This window comes from Nycticebus coucang, chromosome 4 (genome assembly GCF_027406575.1).
Source record: "Nycticebus coucang isolate mNycCou1 chromosome 4, mNycCou1.pri, whole genome shotgun sequence".
Classification (NCBI taxonomy): Eukaryota; Metazoa; Chordata; class Mammalia; order Primates; family Lorisidae; genus Nycticebus; species Nycticebus coucang.
This window is the reverse complement of record NC_069783.1, coordinates 20,828,446-20,853,471: the sequence shown is the minus strand read 5'-3', so window position 1 is coordinate 20,853,471 and position 25,026 is coordinate 20,828,446.

The window sequence follows — 25,026 nt, the reverse complement described above, 5'->3', positions numbered from 1 at the left end:
ATGTTTATTCATAGAGATGTTCAGAGCATTTCTTCACTATCTTTTTCATGTTTGTGATATCAGTATTGATTACCCCCCTTTCATTTCTGATATTAGTTTTTTATATCCTCTCTATCAGTGTTTTACTTGTGTGAAGCAGAGGTCAGGACTGATGCATTGCTAAAGTTCATTTAAGGGCTAAAATGGTCATATGTTGAGAACATTGTGATTTCTTCCTCTATCAGTCAGTAGATGGTTTAGACTGGACATATTAGCAAGGTGAAAAATAAGAGAGAGAGGGAGGGAGAGAGAGAGGAAGAGAGAGAGAAGAAATAGAATCCAACTAGAAGTAAGTGATCATGAAAACCAAGAGAGTGTGAGATTTAGAAAGTAGGTGAATATCACTGAGCTCTAACTAGGAAGCATCATCCATAGCCCAAGAATCTCAGGCTGCGTTAGAGACAGTAAGTAACCGTGAATGCTTCTAAGGTCTCCCTAGCCTTTCTTCTTCCAAGTGATAGAATAAGACATTTTTCTACATAGAGTTGTATTTTTGGTTATATTACCAACTATTTTGGAGGAAACACTTGAAGGTAGACATCATGTTTCACATATAGTTGAAATGTTGAAAAGTCCAGCAAAGGGTCAATTTATATACTGAATTCTATAAAAGAGAAATACTTTATTCTAAGATTTCTGTTTAATCTCTAGAGAGGTTCATAAGTATGACAATTGTTTGATAACACAATAGTAGTACTGGAAGGGGAATTTAGATCAAGATTCTTTGGTTTACAGATACTTTGACTAAAGGTCCAAAATGGCTAAGTGAAATGCCTAGGTATTAAAACTCAAGTCTCGGGGAAAGGGCCAAGGAAGGGGAAGGCAGGGGGGCGGTTTTGGTGGAGCGAGGGTAATGGGTGGGGCCACATCTATGGTGCATCTTAGAATGGGTACAGGCGATTGCACTAATGTACACAGCTATGATTTAACAATAAAAAATAATAATAATAAAAAAATAAAAAATAAAATAAATAAAACAATTTGGGACAGGAAAAAAAAAAAAAAAAAACACTCAAGTCTCCCAACCCCAACTCCAGTGTGCTTCCCACAGCAAACGCAGGTTATCTTTAGATGAATTCTTGAACACATATATCTGCATCCATCAAATACACGTACATGAATACTTGCTCAACCATCCAATTATCTAATCTACACCCTTTACTTGGGATAAAGGTTTGCTGGCAGAGGCTATGAGGGACTGATCAATGCTCATGCCACTCATGCTACAGGATCTCCAGGTTTCTCAAATCTCCAAATGACAGTCTCTAATATAGCACCTTTCAAACCCACCAGAGAAATGATGAATTAAGGATGCAAACATGAATGACAACCCAAAATTAAGGTTAACATTCAAAGGTAATATATATATATATATATAAATTATATTTATGTATATATAAAACAATAACTCAGGACTTCAAATGTATGTATTTATCTGCTGCTTCTGTCATGTTAATAACAAATTTTATCCAAAGAACTTCCATCTACCTTTTCAACAAACACTCAGCATAAAAAATTTCTTAACTGTGGGCAGCACCTGTGGCTCAAAGGAGTAGGGCACTGACTCCATATGCCGGAGGCAGCGGGTTCAAGCCCAGAAAAAACTGCAAAAAAATTTTAAAAAAAAGTCTTGACTTTTGTGATACATCTTTAATTTTAGAATTATATTCATCATATAATAAAATTGCAATGTTCCATGACCAATTAGATGGTTTATAAACAAGAAATTCAAATTCAAACTATACAGGTATGTACTTTTATATTGTTTATACATATATTTTAACATATATATACATATATGTATGTAAGTATTTATCTTGTAATTTATTTATTTAAACCATTTTTATTGAGTATTCTTTATGTGCCAGGAATTGTTATATGCACTGGAGATACAACCAAGAATGGGACAAAACAAGGCTTTTGTCCCAGGAAATGACATTGTACAGAGGGGAGACAGAAAATAACAACAACAAAAAAATTAATAAAGATATTTCAACGTAATTATTCATTCTACAGAGAAAATTAAAGCCAGTCTGGAAGTACAAAAATTTAGTTGTACAGGAAAGCATCTTTTAGTAAGTTATATCTGAATATAAATTTTTCATTGCATTCTTGAGCTAGTAGAAACAAAAAGAAATGTTTCATAGGTTATGAAATATAAGAAAGCTCCAATTTAGGAGAAGAAAGCAAGAACTGAATTTGATATAGGAATTTCTGTTCACTCTTGGTGCCTTAATATGTGAAAAGTTGAACAACTATATGAATCTAGGTGAATTGAGGGCTCATATTCTCAGTGGGCATAAAGAAAACATAAATACAACTGTGTCTTAATCTTAATTTTAAAAAATGTATATAATGAGAATTGGGCATCACCCGTGGCTCAAAGGAGTAGGGCTCTGGCCCTATATACCAGAATTGGTGGGTACAAACATGAACCAGGCCAAATATATATATATATATATATATATATATATATATATATATACATATATGAGAATTTCAAACCACAACACTTCTCTTTTGAAGTTCTGAAACTTAGAATTCGCAATCTCTATGCATCTCAATCCCTTTCCCCCCAAGTGTAATTTAAGTGTCTCTAAATTGATACTACTCAAGGCATTAGTCAAAAGACATGATTATGTTCTCTGGAGTAAAATATTTTAAGGCTATATTGCATATCAATAACTACTCACAAACAGGGTATCAAAGTACAGGTATTTAAAATAAAAAGTTACTAAAATAAACCATAAATCTAACCACCATGAGAAACAGATGAGAGAAATGACAAATTATGGAGTTAGGACATCAAATACTGATACTTGTGAGGTTAGAGATTATTAATATATTTGATATTATTAAATAAATAAAAGAGACTATTAAAATATGAATAGATATACTATTAAAATCAATATGGATATATTTGCAATAGAACTAATTATAATTATAAGACATGGTGACTTGAATTATAAATTCAATGAACATGTTAAGCACTCACTCAATTAGACATAGCTGAAGAAGGAATTAGCAAACTGGATGATTGATCTGATAATATGACAATAGAATGCTACACAGAGATAGGGAGGAAATAGAAAATTTGAAATAGAAATTAAAAGCATGAAAGGCTAAGTAAGCCATTTCTAATTATGTGGTAATGATGTACAAGCCAAGCTGCTCTGATGAAGAGACCCTAAAATATAGTAGCATAAATACAACAGAGTTTATATTTCTCTCCTATAAATAAATAGTTTTTAGTTGGTAAAAAGCCTCTGCCATTTCAATGTATATTTTCCAAGGTTATATAAGTCTTCTCTCTATTTTGCCAAGAAGAATATGTACAAATGATATATTTCAGGGCAATCACATTGTCTTTAGAAGAGTGACCTGGAAGTTCCCTGCCTTTACTCTTACGCTAATGGCCAGAACTCCAAACAGTCACATACACTAAGCTGCACTTTTAATCTCAGCATTGGCACATCAAATTCTCCTCATGCTTCCAATCTTGGACAATATCTTTTGTTACCATCTATAGAAAAGTCTTGCAGGAGTACAGAACCTGTGGTCTTCTGATTTCAAAATCATTCTTTTTTAAGCACAAGGAAGGCAAACAACAACAAGCCTCATTCTTCTCTGCTGCACCCCTATTAATGAAAGAATTTGATATGCAAAATTTGTATTCAGTCAAATGGCTGCACTTAAGGACCAGGAAGTTTTCTTAAGGCCATAGGTTCCCCAACCCTTATAGGATAACATTACATCTACTCAGATAATATTCCTATATTATATTTAACTGTACCATATAGCACAACATAATTATGGAAGGGCTATCTTATACTGACAAGTTCCGAGAATAAGGGCACAGGACCTTGGAGACTTAGAATTTTGCCTACTACATCAAGTAAGCACAAATTTAAGATAATTTTTTAAACTCTTAATTTTTCTTATTTCATATTTTTTTTTTGTTTCAGAAAATTATGGGATATAAATGTTGTGGTTACCTGAATTGCTTTCGTACAGTTTGAATCAAAGTTATAAGTGTGGTATTAATATACCACGTTTATTAATCCACTCGTGCATTGGTAGACACTGGGTTGATTCCACATCTTTGCCATTGTGAATTGTCCTGCAATCAACATTCGAGTGCATGTGTCCTTATAATGAAATGACATTTTGCCTTTGGGTAAATGCTTAATAGTGAGATTGGCAGATCAAATAGTAGATCTACTTTTGGTTCTTTGCGGTATCTCCATAGAACTTTCCATAGAGGCTGGGCTAGTTTGCAGTCCCAACAAAAGTGTAAAAGTGTCCCTTTCTCTCCACATCCACACCAGCATCTGTTGTTTTGGGATTTTTTGATAAAAGCCATTCTCATTGGAGTTAGGTGATACCTCATTGTGGTGTTAAGTTACATTTTTCTGATGATTGGAGACATTGAGCATTTTTTCATGTCTTACTTGACCATTAGTTTATCGTCTTTTGAAAAGCTTCTGTTCATGTCTTTTGTCCACTTTCTTGGGGGGTTGTTTGATTTTTTTTTTTCTCCCTGATTTGTTTGAGTTCTTTATTGATTCTGGTTATCAGCCCTTTATCAGGTGTATAGCAATCAAATATCTTCTCCAATTCTGTAGGTTGTCTATTCGCTCTATTAATTGCTTCCTTGGCTGTGAAGAAACTTTTTAATTTAATCAGTTCCAATTTGTTAAGTTTTGTGGTTGCTATAATTGCTTTTGGGGGCTTCTTCATAAATTATAGAAAAGACAATTTTTAAAATAATGTTATCAGAGGAAATTAATCGCATACTTCTTGGGTGAAGAACTCAACTGCAACTTGGACTTTATCCTATAAATGCAAATAATGTAACCTAATCATATGTACCCTCACATTATCCTAAATTAAAAAAAAAAAAAAGAGTAAAACAAAGATAAAATAGAGGGCGGCTCCTGTGGCTCAAGGAGTAGGGTGCCGGTCCCATATACCGGGGGTGGCAGGTTTAAGCCCTGCCCCAGCCAAAACTACAAAGAAAAAGAAAAAGATAAAACAGAGAAAAGATAAAAAAAAAAAAAAAAAGATAAAGTCTGTTCATGAAAAGACAAATACAAATACAATTCAATTTTCCTGGGTAAAAAAAGGAGAACGAGAAACATAAATAAACAATATTTAGCTTAAAAGATGGGCCAAAACTACGCATGGGATAGAGCTTAAACTAATGACATGCTAATACATTCAAAGCATATATGTAGGAAATATATTTCTAGGAATATGTAAGTAGAAAAAATAGTTTTAAGAACAATTAGAAATGATCAATTGTCTTTAATTCATTAAAGAAAATTATATTAAATCTCTCTTCTAAAGAAACACTATTAGTTTTATAGGTTGATTCAACAACATGTTCATGAAACACATAATTCTAATCTCATGATATGACAAAAGATTGTAATCTATTACTTAAAGTCATTTGAATTTGGTTAAGGGATTGATACATTGGACAAATTGATGGAATGGTGGTTATAGCTGGGAAAGAAAGGTAGATCAAAAGTGGATCTACCTTTACAAGAAAACTGGATACTTGAGGATTTTGTGTGCCTCTAATGTTCAGGAGAAATAGCCACTTGCTTTCTGACCACTGGCATGGGATGAATAGTATATGAATATTAAAGCAGTCGTGAAGAGGAACAGGTAACAGGTGTCAAAGGATATGTACAGAGAAGTACATCCACATGCACTTAAATCTTGGCAGATGTTTGAACTGATTTTAAACCCTTAGTTCAGAGGTTTTCTGAATTTGTTGTTAAGTTTTGTTAATTTTGTTATTTCTTTATTTTTGTTCTTATACTACTAATGCTAATCAAGCAATTTCTTCTACCTTAGCAGTCTTGGCATATCCTTCTTCTTCTTCTCTCTCTTCCTCCTTTTTTTAAGTCAAAATATCCATAACTGTCATCTTTTATAGATTCTGTGGATAATTAAATCTTGTCAGAAAAAAATATCAAGCCTATGGGATTTAGTTTATTCTCATCAAGTAAATTATGATACTTATTACTATATATAAACCTGAAATAGTTCATGTGCTGTGGTCCTTTTATCTCAGACATCCATATCTCCTCTCACCAAATGCTTAGTTTATATCAAGGATAAGCTTCTCCTTATCCCTGATATAAGGCAAAGTGACTTTCACTTTATTGCATGGCATTGAAGAAAGGAAATATGACTTTTGGATCAAAGATTATTTGATTTATAATTCTATTGAAATATATAAGTGAATCACACAAATTGCCAAGCTACAAAGACATACATAACTGAATCAAATTGGAAACAAGGGGTTTAATACTTAATAATACTAGTTTCTAGATTGTGGTCAATAGGCAAGGCTAGACATAACCTATGTCCATTGAGAGACACTAAGATCCACCAAAGGATGGTCATGAAAACTACATTCTAAAAATGAAGCCGAGAATGGAGAACCAGTAGATACAGCTGACGTACTGAGGGGTGTGTATGTAGTGGAACATAGAGCACAGTTCTACTCCTTTTACCAAATATCATGTGTCTTGCCCAGGACTCTTTGAAACATAGATTCTCCTCACCTTATGGTGGGGTTGTCCCTTAATAAAGCCACTGTAAAGTACATTTTATAAGCTTAATCTACCAAACATCATAGCTTAGCCTAGCTCAGCTTAAATGTGCTCAGAACACATACATCAGCCTACTGTTGGACAACATCATGTAACACAGGTCTATTTTATAGTGAAATATTGAATATGTTATGTAATTTATTGAATATACTGTACTGAAAGTGAGAACTAGGCTGGTTGGATTGGTGGTTTACCCTCACTACTTTGCAGCTGATTAGGAGCAGTAGCAGCTGTCCAGCATCAATGGGAATACAGTGACCCATATCACTAACCCTAAAAAACATTATACCAAAGTTCAAAATTCAAAGCACGGTGTCTGCTCAATGTGGATTGCTTCTGTACCGTCATAAGGCAAAAAATCCTAACTTAAGCCATTGTAAGTCAGAGACTCTATGTCATATAATAAAGGTCTAGCAGGGGTGTCCAACGTTTTTTTGTTTCCCTCTCTGCCACACATTGGAAGAATAATAATTATTTGGGGCCATATGTTAAATATACAGCTGATTTTTTAAAAAAAGGTCCATGTATACTCTTCATGGTATCTGGCACCACAGATAAGAACAAAATGTCCTCCCAAAATTAGCACATGGCTGCGGGCCACAGGTTGGACACCCTACTCTACAGTATTTTTTTGAACAGAGTCTTAACACTATCAACTGGACTAAATCCTTTTTTTATAGTTTTTCTTGCTCAGTCATTCCATGATTTACTGATGATTTTTACTAAAAATCTGGTAGCACGTGGATAAGTACATTGTAAATCCCGATTCCTTATAAAGAGAACCTTCTGGATGAGTTTGTGAATACAGGGATCCATTTTGCCAGGCAAATCAGTTTTCCCTACTGAGCATTGAAAAATCTTATGAATGATACCTTCAAAATTCTACTTTGGTTCAACATTCTGGGGATTAGGAGGGAGGAATCTAATATTTTACCTCTTATGTGCACATCCTCTTTTCCAAACTTCTGTTTTCTCCTGTGTAGAGAACACGTTCATTCTCTTTCATAGCTAGTTCATGTAAATTAAATTAATTATTAAATATATAATGTCTATGAAATTTCCTGACAAGTTATAAATGTTATTTAAATATTAACTTTTATTATTATAGTTATGGCTGGTAATAGTCATTTACAAATCTGCTAATTGATCAAGAAATAATCACTGATGCCTGGGAAGACACTGAAGTAGATGCTGGGATGGCAGGAGAAAAACTTTACACAAGGTTTGTGCCTCAGTTAATTTGTAATCTAACTGGACTGAGAAATTACGTATGTGCAGGGAAGCAGAGCTGCAGGCAACAGGAGCCAGAAGAGTAGCAAAGAAAGTCATGTTCAATCTATTTCAATGATACCAGATGACAGAGATAGAGAGAGGCCCCTGAGGACTGGGTCTCAGATGAAGTCGGCCCTGAGGCCATGAGCTAACTCATCTGTTTGTTAAGGGACATTAGTATATGTGGATGGGGAAGGGGTGGGGACACGCATAATGACACCTCTGTGGGTAGATCACTGTGTTCATTAATTTGGAAGACACCCTGCTTTACTCATTGCATTCTTTCCTATGGCATAGTAAGAAATATTTGCATATTTGATCTTTGTCCCTGATTTCTGAAACACAGCTTTTAAAACACTTGGAAACTCCAGAGGGATAGGTGCCTTTTGCATGCGAAGGAGATGGCAGATGGCTTAGGGTCCTGGATAGCCATAGGATGGCAACTAATCACCAGTAAGACCAAGACATGATTAGAAAGTTACTTGTAATCCCCGCACTCTGGGAGTCTGAGGCAGGTGGATTGCTGAGCTCAGGAGTTTGAGACCAACCTGAGCAAGAGGGAGACTCCATCTCTACACAAAAATAGAAAAAACTAGCCGGTCACAGTGACTCATGCCTGTAGTTCCAGCTACTTGGGAAAGTGAGGCAAGAGGATTGCTTGCACCCAAGAGTTTGAGGTTGCTGTAAGTTATGATGACACCATGGCAATCTGCCTAGGGCAACAAAATGAGACTCAGTCTCAAAAAATTAAACAAAAAAAAAAAATTAAGAAAAAAAAGGAAAGTTGGAACTTTCAGCCTTGTACAACAACCCCTGTGAGGGGAGAGAGGCTAGAGGTTAAGCCCAATCGCTAATGGCCAATAATTTAATTAATCATAGCTATGAATGAGCTTTCCATAAAACCCCTAGACAGTGGGGTTTGGAGAGCTTCTGTGTTGTTGAACACACTGAGGAGGGCACTCCTACGGAGGGTGTGAAAGCTCTGTGCTCACTCCCTCCCCTCCAACACTATTCTGTGTATTTTCTCTATTTGGTGTTCCCAAGGTACATCCTTTCTAACAACCCAGTCATAGTAAGTAAAGTCCTTTCCTGAGTTCTGTGAACTACCCTAGTAAATTATTGAACCTGAGGAGGTGAGTATGGAAAATCCCTGGTTTTATAGTCAGTTGGTGAGAAGCAGAGGTGACAACCTGGGACTTGGGGGACTTGGGCCTGGTATCTGAAGTGGGGGCTGTCTTGTGGGACTAAGCCCTTAACTCACAGGCTCTGACACTGACTGCAGGTAGATAATGTCAGAATTGAATTGCAGGACACCTCATCTGTGTCTGGAGATTTTGAAAATCGGATTCTGATGTCAGAGAACAGTATAGACTGTGCTCATTAATTTGGCAGATGCCTGCTTTGTAAGTTGTATTATTTCCCTAGTAGAAAGGAAGTTCATAGCAGTACCTTCCTGATAAAATGTGTATCTCAGTATAATTTTCACCACTGGTGGAGAGAGCCAAGCTCTAGAAGGTTAGATTACAGGATCAGTGTAGCTGATAACACAAGTGTTCAAAGAGATCTAGAAAGCTAGTGAATGATGCCCCATGATCATATCAATGTACACAGCTATGATTTAATAAAAAAATAAAATAAAATAAAATAAAAAACAAAGAGATCCAGAGAAAGCTTCACAGAGGAGAACCCAGGCCAGGAGAGAGAGGGAACCGGAGGTAGCTTGATTGCAGGCAGGCACAACGCACAGTGTGGTAACAAAGCTGACAACTTTATTCTACGGGATGTACCTAGCCAGAAAATGCAAGTATCTCTGCTGTGTGGAATCATATTTTACCTGCCAAGCGAAGGTTTGGGGAAAGCCTCTAGAGATGGACCACGTTGTGTGGTCAGTGATGTGGGAGTGGGCCGTGTGCATGTAAAGACGGACAGTGTTTCTGACCCAGGCCACATCTACCTCGTAACCTACACAGCTGGATGCTACATCCTGAATTGTTAGGGAAAAATTACACACATACATATGTTTTTCTCGAGCTTTGTCAGTAGACATACATCATCTGAACGAGAGAAAAGAGAGGTTTTCATGCTTGCAGAGGGATAGGAGAAGACGCCGAGGGAGGGGAGAGAGCCGGAGACCAGAAAGGAGAAGGAGGAGACCAGGGGGAGGGAGCACATTGATTCTGAAAGCAATTCGCTCAGCTAGTCATTTTCAGTATTCTTCCGGCTATTACTGAGGCAGAGAAAGAAATATGATGCTGGGAGAGAACTCTCTTTATCTCTTTCCCTCAGCCAAACCTCCCGCTGATAGACTATACCCAGAAACCATTTTTCTTCAACCACGGTCTGTACAACGCCATTTAGGGGATGAATGCAGGGCTGAGCGCCAGAACAATGGGAATGGACAGAGAATCCCGACCCTTGCTGAAAGTTCTGTCCTCTGCTGCAGGAGTTATCAGATGGCAAGGACAAGGGCAGTTCCCCCCCGCACCCACTCCCAGCGACTGGGATGTGAGTTTGCTAAGAGGTGGCCGTGCCCAGGGAATGGCCGGGCTCCACAGCCACCCTCTCACAGAGTTTGGCCAAATATTATGCCTTAGTGGTAGTGTTCTATTTACCCAGGCCCTGCTCTCTGACGACTCCAAATGCTCTACAGATATATTTAAAGTAAACATCCTGCCTTTGCTCATGCATTCTCTCAGGCCCAGGTTTTGTAGCACATGGCAGGTGAGTATTTGGGCTTTTTGTTTATTTTGTTATGTTTGTTTGTTTTACTAAAATATGTGAAATCAGAATTTGAGGGTAGTTTCTGAGGCACCAAACGCTTTGATAAGCTTTTCTAGTCCATGTTCAATGGACTAGAATCTTCTTTAATGCCAAAATTTCCTTTCTTTAGTTTATATAGTAGCTTCTCCAAGACCCCACTTTCTAAGCTACAAAGAAATGTACTGTGTACTCTATTTTTTTTTTTTCTCAGTTTTTGGCCTGGGCCAGGCTTGAACCTGCCACCCCCGGTACATAGGGCCAGCGCTCTACTCCTTGAGCCACAGTCACCGCCCTGTGTGCTCTATTTTGGTTCAACCTTTGAGTTCTTGGTCAGAGTTTGCCTCTCCCTGATTTCCTGATGACTCACAAATTCATGTATTTTTTATACATTTGTATGTGATTAGAAAAGAAAAAAGAAGACAGGATGGAAAGAAGGAAGGAAGAGAAAAATAAAAACTTTGATTTTCTCTTATTTCTTATTCATGATGGGGGATTAAGTCAGGGAGCTAGGAAGACTTTTTCAGACCACAAGAATAAAGAAAGAGGTGCTGATGTGACATGTAACTTGTGTTATGTTACTTTTGAAAGCTGGTGGAAAATTCCAGTGGCAATAATGCTTAAGAGTAATATTTCCAATCATGCTCCATGAATAAAGTTTCCACAGGAAGTGCTGGGTGGGGCTATGGAAGTTAGAGACCAGTGGGTAGACACTTCACTTCCACTGCGTTCACTGATACTGCACATTTTTGTTTTTTTTTTTATGAGACAGAGCCTCAGCTGTCGTCCTGGATAGAGTGCTATGGCATCACAGCTCACAGCAACCTCCAACTCCTGGGCTCAAGCGATTCTCCTGCCTGTGCCTCCCAAGTAGCTGGGACTTCAGGTGCCTGCCACAATGCCCAGCTATTTTTTGGTTGCAGCCGTCATTGTTGTTTGGTGGCCCGGGCTAGATTCGAACCCGCCAGCTCAGGTGTATGTGGCTGGCACCTTAGCCGCTTGAGCCACAGGCGCTGAGCCAACACATTTTTTTTATAATGAACTTGGGCATACAATTTATATTTTAAAAACATTCAGTTACTAAAATCATTTAAATGTTTAGCAACTCTTCTTTTTAGAATAATTACTAGCATTTTTATACAAAGTAATAACAGTAGTTCTCAAGGGTTTCTTAGTAGTGTCTGGCATATAATAGGTGCTGAGTAAACATTTATTGAATGACTGCCTGGTGTATACATGCATCACTGCATGATTAGCCAGGCATACACACCACTTATAACCCAAATCACTTTTAGCCCTATCACCTGAAGACTACTCTAATTTCATTCAAGTTGGCTCTTTCAGACATGGTCTTACTACACCAGATGAAACAATTTCACCACAGGAGACTTTGCTAGAAGTTTTGTTGTTTAATGATTATCTCTGTGTTTTGTTTTATTTTTGAGCCAGCCAGTGGAGTTGTAATCAGACTTTGTTTTATAGATTTTTTTTGCTTTTAAAAATCTACTCACTATTTCTATGTCCCTTGAAAGCTGACAGCAGAACTGGCAAAATGTCAAGAACGATTCACAAAAATGCCAATACAGGATATTGTTCAGCAGAAGGAATACATCTTTGGAAGATTCCCTGTCTGGGTTAATTAGTGTTCTTTCTGAATCTTTCATAGAAATATCTTAGAGCTGCTTTTATTAGAGGCTTTATCCACAGCATAGAAGTACTGATCAGCTTTTAGTCTGGCCTTCATACAGTGAGATGTGCTCTGACAATCCCTGTCCTTCGATTGGAAAGAGATTTCAAAAAGACTCATCTTTAGCTATTGTTATGAGAAATTTGCTCCTCATCATGAGGTTGAGTTTTGAAACACACTTTTTTTCCAGTGCTCAAATTTGGATGACATTGCCAGAAATGCCCTTTTTCTACATGGAATTTCCTACACACCTGGGGGGTCATGGACATCCATTTTTCTCTATCTGCACTGCTCCCTCAAATCTGCCTGTGTAAAGGGATCCTTTTAATCAGAGGCAACTCTCTTCCCAGCCAGAATGCATTAGCTGGCACCCTGAAGGTTGAGTGAGGCCAACAGAGCCTGAAAAATCACTCCCATAGAGATTCCCTTCTGAAGCTGTGGGTCTCTTTTTTTCCTTTACTTGTCCCCATCCTGGGTTCCTTGACGTGGGTGGTGGGAGAGGTAAGATGGGGAACATTTTATGTCTTGAGGAGCGATATTTTTCTGCAATTGTACACTGTGCTTAAAGCCATTTCATCTAGGCAGGGGTGAACTAAAAATAACTTCTCTATATCTTTCCTTCTGTTCTTCTCTCCTTGCCCTGAGAGACACAAGTCATAATTACTTTCTAAACAATAGTGTCTGGATTTATGAAATTTCTCTTTTAATAATTGCAGTGCATATTTTTGTAACCTTTTTTTTATTTCAAAGCGTATTCTCAAGCATTATTTCATGTGATGTAGCGGGGAAAGGAAAGGAAGAAAAGGGAGCTTTGACTAATGTGTTTCCATTTTGCACTGGAAAAACTGAGGACAGGAGAAGTCGAATGGATTTGTAAAGTCCAACAGTAACAGAAATTCAGAACCGTGGTCTGCTGATGGTAACTTTTCTTCTGTACCATTTCTGATGAAAGCTCATAGAAACAGTCTTCTATTAACAAATAAGGGTGCCTTTACACCTGCGTTATTATTTCTGTATATCACCCCATCTCAAAAGAGGCAGCACAGACCCTGAGAACGTACAGGGTGAGCAAGACGGGACCAGGCTGCTGGATCAGAGAATGCGTGGATATGGAGAGATGCATATGGGTCCCTATGGAGGATTTAATTTTTATCTTCATCAAATGCTTTGACAGAGAAGATCCAAATCATTAATTTGATTAATAATTTGAATGCTTATTAAGCACATATTATTATGGCTATTTCAGGAACCATTTTGTGTGTTTGGAATACAAGAATGATATATAGATACATCTTTTGGGAAAAATAGGCTTCCACAGATATGGAAAAACACACACACAAGTCTTCTAGCAAAGATGGCAGTTTGAGGCCTGTGCAATTAATCCCCCTCTCTTCCAAATGCACATTTACATTAATTTATATGTATGTATATACATAGGCAAGTCTATATGTGTCCATCAAACATGCATACATATTATGTATCACACACAAATGTACAAATGAGAAATTTGCACTAGCAGATTAAGAAAAGGAAGAATGTGTATGCAATGGACAGAATCACACTGAAGGATAGATGGATCAATCCAAGATCCCGTAACTGTAAATCCAAACTACAAAGGGTGTAAACTGTAATCTTGTGATTGGGAGAAAGAGAAAAATTGGGAAGGATAAATCCACCAGACATGGCCAATTACAACTTGGAAAGATAGCTGTTGTATATCTAAAATCATTCATAAGGATATAGTCTATGCCACTCGCCTCAACCATTACCTGCTCTTACCTGCCACTTTTATTTTAATCTGCTTGGAGTTCTATACACCTCACCTATGGAGGGCTTGTGGCCAACTGCATACAGTTTCCATATCAGGAAGTATTCTGTGTTTTGACTACTTCTTCTGTGATGAATCAAGGGAAGCAAAAACTCAGGTATCTGCTGCCCCCCAAAGAGAAGATGGCTGGATGGTGTGAATCTGACCTGTAGAGAAGTCCATTCCATCCTAGCAAAGCTGCAGCTGACCTACAGAAGTGAGAAAAATAAGTGGTTGCTACTGTCACCCACTAAGATCTGGAGTTTGTCACATGCTGTTATCATGGCAATAAGTAGCTGACACACCCTGGCATGGAGCATACACCGTCTAAAGTTATGCTTTACTGAAGAAAGTTTGTTAATGATAGTCTCAGTTGATTTGGGCTGATAGTATAAAATACCACAGACTGAGCAGCTTACAAACAACAGAAATTTATTTCTCAGAATTCTGGAGGCTGGGAAGTCCCAGATCAGGGCACCAACAAATTTGGTGTTTGGTAAAGTCTGCTTTCTGATTCATAGATGGCACGTCTTTTGCTGTGCCCTCACATGTACGGGGGGAGAGGTAGCTTTCTGGGTCCTTGCTTATAAGGACATTAAACCCACTCATGAAGCTTCCCCCTTGTGACCTAATTACCTTCCAAAGACCCAGCCTTCTGATACGCTCAGATTGGTGATCAGGTTCTATCTACCCTGTTTCCCTGAAAATAAGACATCCTCTGAAAATAAGACCTACTTACAGGAAAGATAAGACGTTCCCTGAAAATAAGACCTAGTGCATCTTTGGGAGCACACTTTAAAATAAGACACTGTCTTATTTTCGGGGAATCGGGGTATGAATTTGTGTGTATCAGGGTGTGTGGGGGGGAGGGTTGGGTGGGTGAACACAGATTTGGACCACAGTAATGAACAAAGTCGTTTAAATTAGAGAGAGAGTAGGCAGTAGACGATCTAATTTCATTGTGTTACCACCAACTTAAATGTTAAAAATATTTTAAAAAGCAACTGTTTTACAAATAGCAGTAAGGATTATTATAAAGCGTGCCCAGTTGCTGTAAGGCAACTGGTCTGCCAATCGGACAGCAGTGCCAACAGGAAAGGCTGCAGGGGTTGGAGCAGAAGGCTTCGGGGCATTGGGGTCAGTTTGATCTTTTAGAAATGCAGTTGGCTCAGACCGTGGTCGGAGGAGCACAGGTCCTGCTCAGGTGCTTTGCTTGGTTATAGGCTCCCAGCCTGGACACTATTGGTTCAGACTATGGTGGGGGGGGGGCACAGGTCCTGCTCAGGTGATCTGCCTGCTTACAGGCTCCCAGTCTGGACACATGCATTGCCTGGTAAATGAGAACTGCTGAGTTTGGGCAGCTGCAATACATGCAAATGACAAACACCTGCAAACACAGAGCAATAAGCCCCTATCAAACCTTCCTAAGGAACAAACACCTGCAGTGATAGCTTCCTTCTCTTCCCACTTACAACTGGCATCCTCATCAGCAACACAGAAGTACAGATCATCACCAGGGGCTTGTGGGAGAAATGTCCCCATTTTGTCTGACCTTCCTTGTGAAGCTGCCTATGGTCAAAGAGCCCTGGCGTGAGAGCCCAAGCGTGAGCGTCTCAAGGACTTCCCTGATGTCTCTCCTGAAGCCACTTACACTGTGAGATTTGAGCTCTGAGTCTTCCCATCACTCCAAATCACGCCACATGTGTTGTGAAGATTTGAGGAATTTCCGTCCTATGCTTTTAATCATGGGCTGGTCACTTCTTTCTAGTAATCTAAGCCCCACATTATAGGCTAGAATAATATTCTCACAATATGGAATATGCAAATGGCATCCTTCCTTGTTTGGTCATGCTCATATAGTCTTCTAAAATATATGTGTTTTTATATAGCATTGTGAATATAAATGGAAATTTACGATGGTGCAGTTAAACATGTGGGCTCTGTTTACTATTTCGAAGGGAAGCTTGGAGGCATTTCAAAAATCTCATGGACAGAATTGACGATGGATTATATAGAGGGGTGATTTGGAAGTTCTGTTTTATTTGGGTTTCTGAGAGATGAGGTTACGTGAGGAAATCACATGTAGAGAGAACTAAATAAAATTCTATGTGGCCCTAACATTTAGGGACCAAATAATCGAAAAGACTCAAAAAATTTAGATGATATTTTGAAAGTTGTAAGGAGAAAAATAAAGATATTGCACAGACCTGGTAACCAATGAAAGAGATGATTGATAAAATTAGTTGAGTGCTGTGAAGTGATAAATACTATTGGGAAGTGGGATGGTAAAGATTGAACTGGCCATCAGATTGGGAGGTTATTTATATTCTTGATGATTCTGGGAAGGTTGGTGTCTGGTGGAGTCTGGTGCCAGGTGCAGTCTGGGCCAGACTGCAGGGTTAGGGAGCAAGTGAGAAGGGAGAGAGGAGGAGGAAGCCGATCACCTTCAAGAATCAGTTATCTGGCCATCTCACTACCGTATGCTGATGATTTGGGTAATTGATTCTCTTTCCCAAAGGGCAACAAGCTCTTGGGGGCAGGCACTGTGCTTTTAAAATCTTTTTATTACCCAGGCTTGGCACATGGAACACATTCTCAAACTATTTCTAAATGAATGGATTGTCAGATCTGGTGGCTAAGTGTCCTGTGGACAGACATTCATGTCCCTTTAGCAGAGAAGACAGGGAAAGCATGATCCCCCCACCCCTGGGAGGGTTCTCCAAAAGCTTTAACAAAACTCTTGTATGCAACTCAGAATGGACACATGGCTAAAGCTACATTCTGCAGAAAGTGCGATGGTAATTTTAGGTCATCAGGATGTCATTTCCCTAAATGGAATAGCTAGTCTCTCGCTGGTTGGAAATCAAGTGTATTTTTGTCTGAGAGTTTTTGGTGCAGATACTGGTGAAGGCCTTGCTGGTTTGAACTAAAGCTTTTAGCCCTCATTCTATAAGCATTGGATCTGGATCCACATTTAAAATGGAAAACGCTATTTAAAAATATCTGATAGCCCATTAAAGTTCATCGTTCTGTCATCTTACCATCTCCTCTCAAAAGCAAGTGCTGGGCTGCGCTTCTCTCAGTTGGAAGCAGCTTTTACACTGACATAGTGCACAAAAGCTGATTGTTTCTTCCTGAAGGGGTATGATCTTCCCATCTCAGAATAGGTCACTTTTTAGAAAGCATTGTTCCAATACAGCTAATTTCAGTCTCATCATTTTCTTCCGTTCAATCTGCTAAAACGCATCCATTTTGCAACTCTAAATTTCATTCTGATTTTTTATAGACTTCATCTCTTATGGAGGCTTTTCTTCTTCTTTTTCCAATGAATTCTTTCTATCTATCTATATTTGAATATGTGTATATATATACATATATACATATACACACTAAGAATTTTTATATATGCATGTATTTTATAACAAAGGAGATTAAGAGCGATGGAGAGATTTATTTAGTCTAAGCAGGAGAGTGCTGGCTGAGCGTCTTGGCACCTCAAAGGTAAGTGGGTTTAGTCTTCACCTCTTTATCTTCCTTCCTGTTTGGAGTGCACAGAGCATAAAAATGTTATGTCTCATTCAGGTTTCTCCTGGGTCTGACTGACTTGGAATCCCTTTTCTTTCTGTTCAGAGGGTGCACTTTCCTCCCGTGGATAAGAACCTCAGCGACGGAGGAGTACGTAAAATGGCAATGCCTCTTATATCAAAACTAAAGTCTCTTCCTCTCTTCCCTCCTTCCTTGTTGTCATGCCTCCCAAGATGTTTAAGTATTTTTCCTATTATAATGACTCCGCGTCATCACCAAGATATCTTCCTCTGCTCAGTTTCCCACTTTTTCTCTGTGACAATTCCCTGACCATTACATCCTTAGGGGTCCCCTCCTTACACTGAAGTCACCCCACTCTTAATTATCCATGCCTCTGTATTCTTCACATGCAGGGTCACAAATATCGACTGTTAAGGTTTTCTTTTCTTTTTTTTTTTTTTGGTAGAGACAGAGTCTCACTCTATCGCCTTCAGTAGAGTGCTGGGCGTCACAGCTCAGAGCAATCTCCAACTCCTGGGCTTAGGCGATTCTCTTGCCTCAGCCTCCCCAGTAGCTGGGACTATAGGCACCCGCCTATTTTTTTGTTGCAGTTTGGCTGGGGCCAGGTTTGAACCCGCCACCCTCAGTATATGGGGCTGGCACCCTACCCACTGAGCCACAGGCGCCACCCCAAGGATTTTTCTTTCAATAGTAGAAAACACCTACACCTGGTAGGGGTCACAAAAATGTGTATGTTTGTTCTAAAATCCTATATTTAAGTCTGTGGTTGTGGTTTTCCATGTTGCATAACTGTAAGTGAAATCCCTCTCCTAGACGATCTGTGAGGGCTGATCTCTTAGGATGTTACTCAAGGAGTAAAATTTGTTTTCAAAATGTCAGAAAACATTTGTTTGTCACTGTGATAACCATTAAGATAACGACGCCTTGTCTGAAGGTATCAAAGCCAGCATAGGTATTTGTGAATAGATTGATGACTTCTCAAAACATTTAACTTAATTCCTCATGACGCAGGTCACTTCCAGTGTGTAAGCCAAGTATTACTCCACATTAGAGAAAAGGGAAACGTCTTTATTTGCTGAATGTAGATTTCAAAACCACAAGGGGTTTGATCTAGGTCTAGTTGCTTGTCCTACAAAAACACAATTACGAAGACCACAAGGACTACAAAGAAAGGAAGGGATTTTTAAAAACTTTTACTTATGTTTCTTTCATTTTTTTTGGAAGAAAGGAATTTTATTTATTTATTTTTTTGTCCGAAAGTTTTTTATTGGCGAGGGAGGGATGCTGCAGAGCAGTGCCAAGGAGGAGAGAAAAGAGAGAGAGAGGGCAGAGGAGAGAGGGAGAGAGAGATGGAAGAAAGGAATTTTTAATATGACCAACATCTTGTAGAAAACCCATTCTTTCAGGCCAGGTGGGCTCAGGCCTATAATCTCAGCACTTTGGGAGGCTGAGGAGGAAGGATCTCTTAAGGCCACAAGTTTAAGTCTATCATTTCTGGGAACCAACTCAAAAGGCCAAGCAGTTACTTAAGGGAGAGGGTTATAAAAAGCCTATAGGAGTTCGTGGACCCAGTTGCAAAGTCATAGAACCAGTAAACAGCAATGTGAAACAGGAAAACACGTTTTCTGGCTCCAAGATGAGTAGAGTTTTGTTTGGGTTTGTTTGCTTTCTTCCCTTCTACCAAAGATTTCTTTCAGACATTTAAAAACTCTGTGTGAGACCAGCATGGTGGCTCAGGCCTATAATCCTAGCACTCTGGGAGGCCAAGGCAGGAAGATCTCTTGAACTTAGGAGTTTGAGAACAGTCTGACCGGGAGCAAGACCTTGTCTCTACTAAAAATAGATAAATTAGCCAGGCATTGTTGCAGGCACCTGTATTCCCAGCTACTCACAGAGCTGGGGCAGGAGGATTACTTGAGACTGTGAGTTTGAGGTTGCTGTGAGCTATGACACAATGGCCCTCTACCCAAGGCAACGGAGTCAGACTCTGTCTCAAAAGAAAAATAAAATTCTATGTTCTCTTTCATTTGTTTCCCTGCAAGTTCAGGGAATGTGTATGTTTTTATTTAGTTTTGTTACTCTAATGTGGCATCTCTGTCTTCCGTGGCTATATAAATGGTTTTCCCAGAGCAAACAGCTTTTTTTTTTTTTTTAGCAAATTTGTGGCATGGTATTTTAAGTATAGTCCTTCAAATGGAATTTTAAAAGGTTGGCATGTTAGGGCTGACCTTTACACAGAGTGAATCCATTCTGACATTCCCCATGCTGTAAGCTGAGACTTCTCCACGATTGCTTCCTCTCCCCACCCGTCCTGCCTTAATTATTCTCCTGATCTCCTGCACTAACGCTTTGCTTAAGTGGACTCCATCGCACCTACCAGACGACTCTCCAAAGAGCAGGTCAAAAGCAATTACCACAACAAAGTGACTTTTTCCTGGTGGAATTGAGACTTCTAGGAAGGGTACTTTTATCACCTCTGTCTGTGTCAGAGTTGGTGCAGAATGGGTCCCCTGTGGAGTCCAGCACATCACCTCACCTAAAACAAGCTCCCCAAGTAAATTATCTTCTTTAGCAGCTGACTCCTTGAATCCTTTTAGTGGGAAGGAGACCCTAAGCATCAAAGTGGATGAGCTAGAGCTCTGTGTTAGATTGAATGGCGCTCCCCCAAACGTGTGTCTATCCAGAGCGGCCCACTGTGACTTTACTAGGAAATAGGGTCTTTGCGGTTATAATTGGCTAAGGTGAGATGAAGTCAGACTGGACAGGGTGGGTTCTAAACCCAATATGACTTGTATGAGAAGAGGAGAGGACATTCAACGATGCAGACAGAGGGACGCTGGTCATGAGAAGATAGATGCAGAGATTGTTGTGATGCCTCTATATGGCAAGGAGTACCAAGGATTGCAGCCATACCAGAAGCAGAAGCAGGGAGAAAGGCAGCAATAGATTTAGGTTCTTCCCCAGGGCCTTCAGAGAGAGCAGGACTCTGCTGACACCTTGATTTTAAACTTTTTTTTTTTAGAGACAGAGTCTCACTTTATCACCCTCGGTAGAGTGCTGTGGCATCACACAGCTCACAGCAACCTCCAACTCCTGGGCTTAAGCGATTCTCTTGCCTCAGCCTCCCGAGTAGCTGGGACTACAGGCGCCCGCCACAATGCCCGGCTATTTTTTGGTTGCAGTTTGGTCGGGGCTGGGCTTGAACCCGCCACCCTCGGCATATGGGGCCAGCGCCCTACCAACTGAGCCACAGGCGCCGCCCGATTTTAAACTTTTAGCCTCCAGGAATGTGAGAGAATAAATTTAGAATGTTGTTTTAAGGTGCCTGGGTTGAGTTAATTTGTTATGACACCCCTAGGGAACAGATGCAAGGTTCTATTTCTGATGTGTGCTTTGAGGGATAGTGTACCTACAAAGCCTAGTGTGGGGCAGTGTCTGTCCTCATCTGCGTGTGGCTCCCACTACCCTGAGAAAGGAGTCCTAGTGTGGTCAGTACGGTAACAATGAGATGGACTGTACAAATGAAGCAGCAGGTGGACAGCTATAAAAAGAACGGAGGGGAGGTATATTCCAAGAAGATGACTTGTGTGTTTCATTGAATTTGGGGGAGAAGGTGAGTACTATGGAGCACCCCAGACTAAGAAGATATGGAAGTTTTCAAATTGTACCATTCAGATGGTGGGGGTGGGGAGCATTAAAACCTTGTAAACCCTAAGGAAAGGCATCTATCATCCTTTCAATGATTATTGGAGAGATTACTTTTCCTTCCATTTCTAATATATTAAAAACTGCCGGGGAAAGCCTGTGTTGCTTAGAGGAAGAAAAAAAGAAGCCCTGATTTTGATTTTTCCTGACTTTTTGTTTTGAAGGAATCACTTACAGTTCTGGTTAGCCTGCTTTAATTTGACACAATCAATGAGATACAGTCGCGTAGCACTTAATGACGGGGATGCGTTCTGAGAAATGCATTTCTGAGCAGTTCTGGTTGTGCAAACATCATAGAGCGTACCTAGGCAAACCTGGATGGAACACCTACTAAACATTTCGGCTGCATGGTATAGCCGATGGCTTCTAGGCTACACACCTGTAAAGATGCTGTGGTACTGAATACTGTAAGACACTGTAACATCGTGGTAACTATTAGTGTATCTAACCATATCTAAACATAGAAAAGATACAGTAAATATATGAAATAGAGATAAAAAAGACTATACCAGTATAGGGTAGAGGTTGCGATGGGTGGGTCAGTGAGTGAGTGGTGAGGGAATGTGAAGGCCTAGGTCATTTCTGTGCTTATAAACACTGTGCACTTAGGCTACACGAAATTTATTTGTAAGAAGTATTTTCTTTCTTCAATAATAAATTAACTTTAGCTTATTATAACTTTTTTCCTTTATCATCTTTTAATTATTTTGAACTTTTTGACTCTCTTTTGTAATAACACTTAGGTTAAAACACAAAGACATTGTACAGTGGTATAAAAATATTTTTCTTTATGTCTCTTTTTTATGTTTTATTTTTTTTTCAGACATTGTGTCCTGGTGGCCCCAGGCTAGAGTACCACGGAGACAGGCTAAGTCACAGCAACCTCAAACTGCTAGGCTCAAGCCATCCTCCTGCCTTAGCCTTCCATATGTCTGGGACTGCTGGCTTCAGCAGAGATGGAGTCTTGCTCTCTCTCAGGCTGGTCTCCAACTCCTGAGCTCAAGCAATCCTCTTACCTTGGCCTTATAACATTTTTTGATTCTTAAAATTTGTAATTTTTTTACTTTTTAAATTTTTTGTTAAAACTGAGACACAAACATACACATTAGCCTAGGCCTGTTCATATGCAGAATTAGGATCAGCCATGTCATGGTCTTCCATCCTGTCCCACTGGGAGAGCTTCAGCGTCCGTCACACGTCAAGAAATTCCACCTTTAGATCTCACAGCGGTGAGAACAATGCCTTTTTCTGGAATACCTTGCGAAGGACCTGCCTGAGGATATTTTACAGTTAACTTATTTTTAAGAATAGAAAGAGTGTACCCTAAAATAACAATGAAAGTGCAGTAAATAGATAAACGGGTAATCGTTGCTTATTATCATTTTCAGATATCACGGACTATACACTATCATATGTGCTGGACTTTTATATGAATTGGTCTCTAGCCACATACACCGGCATCGCCACAAACACGTGAGGAATGTGTGACATGGTGACTTTCCCATGGCTGCTGCTTCACTAGCAGACAGGACTTTTTCAGCTCCATCATGATGTCCTGGAACCACTGTCATATCTGCAATCTGTCATTTGTCTGAAATGTTCAATGTGGTACATGACTGTACTGGCACTCTGTGAAGCTGTCTGCGTCTGCCGTGGTCACCCAGATGTGGATTATCCTGCTGCTTTTCTGTGGTTTCCTGGAACGCTGCCCACGGTGGCCTTTCCACAACAACAGGCCAGATGTGCAGGTGAGTTCTGCTTCTCCAGCTCGTCTTGACAGGTCCCGTGCACTTGAACTCTGTGCGTGCTTTGTATTCCTTCTTCAAGAATGTGAGCCAGGCTTAAACCTTGGCTTACTTTCATGGGAAAGGGTGCTACGGCAAGGGTTTTTCTTCAACCTTGCAGCAGGAGTTTGTAATAAGAGTAACAGCAGAATAAGTTCCCCTGATAATGAAATCTGGGTAGGGGAAACTGTGCTTGTGATCCATGACCACTCCAGTGACATTCACTACAGGAATAACTGAGCAGGCACAAGGGAACTGGTTAGAAAACGAATGGAAAATGAGGTGCTATGACACTCTTTGTTTCTTGTAAACTGATGTTAATCATAAATTGATGCATTTGTCATAACAAGCAGGTATTTTACATATCTAGGGGTTTATTTTTCTTTTACATATTTAGTTGGCATCCTATAAGCACATCATATTATTGGAGAGTCCAGAAGAGAGTAGATAAAATAAGATAAATAATATGTATAATATCTGGCACATAGTGGAGCCTCGCTAATTTATATAAAAAATGAATGAATTAATAAATGAAGTAACACATACAATTCTAATTTTCACACATATTTCTGGCTATCGTTATTTTTATATGGATTTTAGAAAATGTACCTTTATAATATCTTTTGCCAGATGATATGGGAATGTGTTCAACTTTGAGTAATATCAAGGTAAGATCTTATTCCTTCTGTTAATTAGTTCAAAACCTGATAGGTTGATGAGGTCAAATGAATTAAAACTTACTGTATAATATGATGTATAATAGGCTATGCTGTCAGAGAAACTGCCTGTGGGCCAAGGGTAGAAACGAGAAAGCACCACTTCTACGTGGAGGAACTCACATACGATCTTTCACTGAATAGGGATAAATAAAAGGACCAAGTACAATAAGCTTCATTATACTCTATGATAAAGACGAGGCTGGGAAGAGGGCCCGGAGAAGGAAACTCTCACCTCTGCCTGGGTTATACACCAGGGCACTGTCACTGGGCAAGGACAGAGTTACCCAGCTTGTATTCAAAATGAAACAAGGCATGGGACCAGGCACTAGAACGGATCTAACATTAGGGCAGAACAATGTGATATAATGATGCTGAGTTCTAGAGGATTGGGCCAAGGAGCTTTATTTGGCAGGATCTAAATTAATCTTCTGGTAGTTATAACTCTTGTGATATCAGCTGTGTGGAGAGGAGGCCAGGAGAGGCTCTGATAGGCATGATTCTTAGATACTATTTAAAAGGCCCCAAGGAAGGCCTTTGAGTTATATTGCATCTAGTCCCCCCAAATGACCATACTTCATTAATCTTTCCCTGCTTTCTAGATTGCACCTGTCACCACTCCTAGCCTAAGTTTCCAGAAAGATTCTCACATCCTCCCTTCCTAGTGAAAAGTTAATAAACAAGATAAAACAAGACCACAGTGTTTCCATTTTGATATGGAGGAGAAATCTGAGTAGGCAGTGGTCAGTTGAATGCAGCCCTACAGTGCCCCTAAGCCTGGCTAACCCTTCAAGAACTTTCTGAGTTATCTCTAAATTGCTGTCTGATAGTTGACATTTTTTTTTTAACTCTTGGAAAGTGATATTTCTAAATCATTTGGTCCCTACTGTCAACTTGACCCTCATCCTCATGTTTTATTTACTTTTTTTTACATGTACCAAATTTCTATTGCTCCATAATTGTAACAAAGTTCTCCCCCACTTCCTCCCCTCCCCCCCCCTTTTTTTTTTTTTGCAGTTTTTGGCCAGGGCTGGATTTGAACCCATCACCTCCGGCATATGGGGCTGGCACCCTACTCCTTTGA